Genomic DNA, 6,708 nt, shown 5'->3' on the forward strand with positions numbered 1-6,708 from the left:
ACGGAGACGTCGGACCTGTGGGTAGACTCTAACTACACTGGAGATGGGGGTTAGAGTACTTTAGTGTCTGGGTTAACGAATAGGAATGTGGCATTAGATAACGGATTTGTAGATCATTGTTGATTTTACATAGGTGGATTTGGCCTTAGAAGTCCCCTTTAAATCGAAGTCCCTGCGTTGAGTTTTCGTACTTTATTTACGTACATTCTATATTTGCATGTTTACGATCTTGCATGCTTATAAATTAGAGTTTATCACCAATCCACTTATTTACGATCGGCTAGATAATATAACGATAATATAATTACACTACTCAGCATTTGAATCTACAAGGTCCCCGTGGATCGATATCCGGAACCACTGTTCTGCAAAATGCGATACCGTATACTTGCGGTAATTTATACGTGAGGAAAACGCGTATCAAGTTTTTGGCGCCGTTGCCGGGGACCAATTTGATTTTATCTTTGTTGATAGTGTTACCAATTATCTGATTATTAATTTAGCTATTTACTTGTTTTATTTTCGATTTTTACCTTGATTTTAACCAATCTCTTTGTTTATGCCCAGGAGTCGAAATTTGGAAATCATACCTTACGATCCCGAGATTGAAAGGACGTTTCGAAGACGACGGGCCACGCGCAAACAACAAAGTGAACCAATGGTCGAAGATCAAGGAAATCCAGAGCACCTGGCCTTTGAGTACGATCGAGAGCCTGGACGAGATCACGAGCAGCCAAGACCGAACCTGCCACCCGAGCGAACAATGCGAGAATACCGAACTCCAGCTGTGAATGAGAACTATTCAGGAATTAGGAAACCGACGATAGCCGCAAACAACTTCGAGCTAAAGACGGGGCTAATCAACATGGTCATGGCGAACCAATTCTCCGGAGCAGCCACTGCAGATCCAAATCTCCATCTTGCCAATTTCTTGGAAATTTGTGACACAATCAAAGTTAACGGTGTTTCTGATGATGCCATCCGGTTGAAGCTATTCTCATTTTCTGTCAGAGATAAAGCGAAGAGTTGGCTTCTGAGTCTTAATCCAGGATCACTCACCTGTTGGGAAGAATTATCACAAGCCTTTTTGGCACGATTCTTTCCACCCTCGAAGACCGCACAATTACGAAGAGATGTAGGCAACTTCAGACAGATGAGCCAAGAGCCGATGCACGAGTCTTGGGAGAGATTCAAGGACTTATTACGACAATGCCCTCAACACGGATTCAACCCGTGGGATCAAATGGAGTTATTCTACAATGGGCTCGATCAACCAGCCCGATCTTTAGTCGATGCTGCCTCAGGTGGATCATTGCAAAACAAGACTCCCACAGACGCTCGAGACATTGTCGAGCGAATGTGTGAGAATGCTTACCATTGGCCGTCCGAACAGAGTGGTATACAAAAGGTGGCCGGAGTCCACCAACTCGATCCTTTAGCCGTAGTTTCAGCACAATTAGCGACCCTATCAAATCAGGTCGCCCAATTATCAGTTCGAGGGACACAGACCGAACGAGTAGCAGCAGCAAGTACTTCTCAAGCCACAAACGACGATTGGGAGCAGGCACACTTTATGAACCACCGATTCAACAATTTCCGGGGAACCCACAATCAGAACCAAAACCCTACTCATTACCACCCGGGAATTCGGAATCACGAGAACTTCTCCTACGCCAATCCAAAGAATGCTCTACAACCACCTCCCGATTTCAACCATCAAAGAGAGCAACGAGGGCCAACGTATGACGAGCGTCTTCACCGACAAGAACAGGAAATGGAGGGCCTGAAATCAACAATGAAGAACATGGAAAAGCAAATCGGGCAAATCGCCCAATCCATGTCCACAATGGCCAAAGGTGGATTTCCGAGCAATACCGAAGTCAATCCAAAAGAAAGCTGTCAAGCCATAACCACCCGAAGTGGTTTGCAAATGACCGATCCTCCTTATCCGACGGACGAGTCACCGAAGGCAGCTGTACAGCCGACCCCGGTCGAGCCGGAAATCACCATTTCAGGGAGTGGTACAAAAGAGGCTAGTAAGCCCAATAACATTTCCTTTCCTGATAATCCCCCTCTTTTGATAACTCCTGTTCCTTTTCCAGAAAGACAGCAGAAAAAGAAGTTCCAGGATCAATTAAAGAAGTTCATTGAAAAGATCAAACAGATTCGAATCAACATCCCTTTTGTAGAAGCCTTGGAGGCAATGCCAAACTACAGCAAGTTCATGAAGGAAGTTCTATCCAAGAAAATTCGGATCGAAGAAGACATACCAGTGACACTCACGGCAACTTGCAGTGCCATTCTTCAGTCGAATCTACCACCGAAAATGAAAGATCCAGGGAGTTACACTATTCCTTGTATTATTGGAAATTCTACTTTCGATAAAGCTTTATGTGATTTGGGGGTAAGTATTAATTTGATGCATATGTCTGTGTTTCTAAAACTGGGCTTAGGAAATTTGAACCGCACTCGCATGACTTTACAACTAGCTGATCGTTCATTGAAATATCCCGATGGGATTGTAGAAGATGTGCTAGTTAAAGTAGATAAATTCATTTTGCCTGTTGATTTTGTGGTACTTGAAATGCCTGAAGATGATGAAGCACCAATCATTTTAGGTCGTCCATTCTTAGCCACTGGTAAGGCGATGATTGATATGGAATTAGGATCTTTAATGCTTAGGGTAAATGGGGAAGAAGTTGTTTTTAATTTGACAGATGCATTTAAACACTCTGAGCATGTTGAGCATTGCAGTAGAATAGACGTGATCGAGGACTGTGTTTCCTCCTTTTTTGATTTGTATGAATTGGGTGATTCTATTGAGCACTGCATTGTTAATTCTATTGATTTGCATTCTGCCTCCCCTGAAACTCCTATTGAAAATGATGTGCTTGATTGTGTGTTGTTTCTTGAGTGTGCCGAGATTTTAGGCATAGACGAGGTACGAATGGTCCCCGAGATACCAGTTAGAGTGAAAATGGCCCCCGTGCTGGAATTGAAACAATTACCGGATTATCTTTGTTATGCTTTTCTTGGAGCAGACAAGACTTATCCGGTGATTATTTCTTCTAGTTTGAGCGAGGCCGAAACAAACACACTGCTGGAGGTCCTTAGAGAATATAGGTCGGCTATAGGTTGGTCTATTGAGGATATAAAGGGAATTAGCCCGTCTATTGTTCAACACAAAATTCTAATGGAAGACGTCTATAAACCGAGAGTCCAACCTCAGAGGCGGTTAAACCCGTCAATGAAAGAGGTAGTCAAAAAAGAAGTCTTAAAACTGTTAGGCGCTGGTATGATTTATGCAATTTCTGACAGTCCGTGGGTCAGTCCGGTGCAGGTTGTGCCAAAGAGGGGTGGGATGACGGTAATTGTGAATGATAAAAATGAACTTATTCCGTCTAGGACAGTCACTGGGTGGCGTGTGTGTTTTGATTACCGATTATTGAATGCAGCCACTAGAAAAGACCATTTCCCCCTTCCCTTTATCGATCAAATGCTAGACAGACTAGGAGGTTTCGAGTATTACTGTTTTCTTGATGGTTATTCAGGGTACAATCAAATTTCAATCGCCCCGGAAGACCAAGAGAAAACTACTTTTACTTGCCCCTACGGTACTTTTGCATTTCGTAGGATGCCTTTCGGGTTGTGTAATGCACCTGCTACCTTTCAACGATGTATGATGTCTATTTTTCATGATATGGTAGAAGAATTTCTTGAGGTGTTTATGGATGATTTTTCTGTGTTTGGATCGTCTTTCGATCATTGTGTGCACAATCTGGAACTTGTTTTAAAAAGATGTACAGAAACGAACCTGGTTTTGAATTGGGAAAAATGTCATTTTATGGTTCGTGAATGTATTGTTCTAGGTCACAAGGTCTCAAAAAAGGGTCTTGAGGTGGACAGGGCAAAAATCGAAACGATTGAAAAATTACCTCCACCGAAAGATGTCAAGGGGGTTAGAAGTTTTTTAGGGCATGCTGGGTTTTACCGTAGATTTATTAAAGATTTTTTGAAAATAGTAAAACCATTATGTCACTTGCTTGAGAAGGAAGCCGTCTTTGATTTTGATTCTGCTTGTTTGCAGGCTTTCACGTTTCTCAAGGAGAAACTAACCCAATCACCGATTATGATTTCTCCCAATTGGGAGGAACCATTCGAGATCATGTGCGATGCGAGCGACTATGCTGTAGGTGCAGTATTGGGACAAATGAGGGACAAAATCTTCAAAGCCATCTACTATTCGAGTCGTACACTTGACCAGGCACAGAAGAACTATTCAACGACCGAAAAGGAAATGCTTGCTGTCGTTTATGCCGTTGACAAGTTCAGACCGTATATTTTGGGGTCTCAGGTGGTCATTTACACCGACCACGCAGCTATTCGATTTTTGTTCGCAAAGAAGGACGCCAAGCCCAGACTCATCAGATGGGTGCTCCTACTCCAGGAGTTCGACTTGGAAATTAGAGACAAAAAGGGAAGCGAGAATGTGGTAGCATATCATCTTTCCACACTCATACTAGACGAAGCTCCAGCCGAAGAAAATATTCAGGAATCATTCCCAGACGAGCAACTGCTCGCCATTAGTACTCACACTCCGTGGTATGCTGATGTGGCCAACTTCTTGGCCAGTGGAATCATCCCTGACGATCTATCTTATCACCAAAGGAAAAAATTCCTTCACGACAGTCGTTTCTATCCATGGGACGAGCCGTTGCTTTTCAGAACCGGCCCCGATCGTGTCATCCGAAGATGTGTTCCGGAAACAGAAGTACGTGAGATTCTCACACATTGCCACTCATCACCTTGTGGCGGGCATCACGGGGAATCTCGCACAACCGCCAAGGTTCTACAGTCAGGCTTCTTTTGGCCAACCCTATTCCGAGATAGTTACGAGTTCGTGAAACGGTGTGATCGATGCCAATGAACAGGGAACCTATCCAACAAAAGCCAAATGCCTTTGAACAACATGCAAGAGGTGGAGCTTTTCGATGTTTGGGGCATAGACTTCATGGGACCATTCCCTTCTTCGAACGGGAAGTTATACATTCTGCTTGTTGTGGACTACGTGTCCAAATGGGTCGAAGCAATTGCCACCACTGCCAACGATGCTCGTACAGTCCTCAAATTCTTCCACAAGAACATATTCTCAAGGTTTGGGACACCCAGGGCGATCATTAGCGATGAAGGATCTCACTTCTGCAACAAACTGCTCGCTAATCTCACGAACAAGTTGGGAATCCGACACAAAATTGCGCTTGCCTATCATCCACAAACAAATGGCCTTGCTGAGTTGTCAAACCGAGAAATCAAACAGATTCTGGAGAAGACCGTGAGCACGAACCGAAAAGATTGGGCGTTGAAGCTCGATGATGCACTTTGGGCCTATCGAACCGCATTCAAGACAACGATTGGGATGTCTCCGTATAAACTCGTGTTTGGGAAAGCGTGCCACCTGCCAGTGGAATTGGAGCACCGAGCTTATTGGGCAGTCAAAAAGCTCAATTTCGATCAAACAGCCACCGGCGATCGTCGATTGCTTCAACTCAACGAAATGGAGGAGTTCTGAAACGATGCTTACGAAAATACCAAAATTTACAAAGAAAAGACGAAAAAGTGGCATGACAAAAGGATTACGAAGCGAGAGTTCCGGGCAGGTGACCAAGTCCTGCTATTCAATTCTCGGCTACGACTATTTCCGGGAAAGCTTAAGTCCCGTTGGTCAGGACCTTTCGTTGTCCTGAGCGCAACGCCACAAGGAGTTATCGAAATACGAGGATGAGACGGTCCGTCGTTCAAGGTGAATGGGCAACGAGTCAAGCATTACTATCCAAATGGTGCTCCCGATGAAGTGGAGCGTGTCGCACTAATTTTCTCCCAATAAATCCAAAATAAGTCGAGCCGTCGACTGTAAAACAGGCGCTAAATGGGAGGCACCCCATTATTGCTCATTCTCTGTCATTTTTTCTTTTATTCTTGCTTTCGTTTTCGTTTTTAGTCTTTTCTTGCATTTTTATATTTTTTAGGGTTCAATTTCTCTATCTCACCCGTTTAAATTTCAAATTTTTGTGCAGATTACAGACCCAGATCGCGATCCAGGAAGTCGGATCGCGATCTGGGGGGATCAACAGAGAGTAAAATGAGGTGAGATCCAGATCGCGATCCAGAAAGCCGGATCGCAATCTGGGGGGTCTGACAGAGAACAATTGAGGTAAATCCAGATCGCGATCCAGAAAGCCGGATCGCGATCTGGGGGGATCAACAGAGAGTGAATTGGGGTTAGACCCAGATCGCGATCCAGGAAGCCGGATCGTGATCTGGGGTGTCCGACAGAGAGCAAATAGGTTGTGGACCCAGATCGCGATCTGGGGGCAAAAACTGCACTTATTCGAAAATTAAAACTTTTTTTTCTCACTTCCTTCTCTTACAAAATTCGAATACCCCTTTCCCCAAAACCCTAGAACCTCAATTTTCTTTCAAATTTCCTCTTCAAACTTGCATATTCTTAGATTTTCATCAACTATTAACGATTATTGCTTGTTTATATTGAGAATTGTGGACGAATCTTCAACAAAGGTATGTTCTTGACCCAATTTTTTTAGTTTTGCTTGAAAATTCGAATTTCTTCCAATTTTCTTGTTTTGTCCCTTGGTTCTTCAAATCTTATTGCTAGTACGTAATTAGGTACTTGATTTTGGGATTTAAAGA

General features: G+C 43.7%; 1 pseudogene; it reads left to right on the plus strand.

Moving 5' to 3' along the window:
- Positions 1 to 658: 658 nt before the first annotated feature.
- On the plus strand, positions 659 to 5,782 carry LOC148771638 (uncharacterized; annotated as a pseudogene).
- The last annotated feature ends 926 nt before the right edge of the window (positions 5,783 to 6,708 follow it).

This window comes from Erythranthe guttata, chromosome 3 (assembly GCF_056151865.1).
Source record: "Erythranthe guttata isolate IM_541 chromosome 3, IM_541, whole genome shotgun sequence".
NCBI classification, from domain to species: Eukaryota; Viridiplantae; Streptophyta; class Magnoliopsida; order Lamiales; family Phrymaceae; genus Erythranthe; species Erythranthe guttata.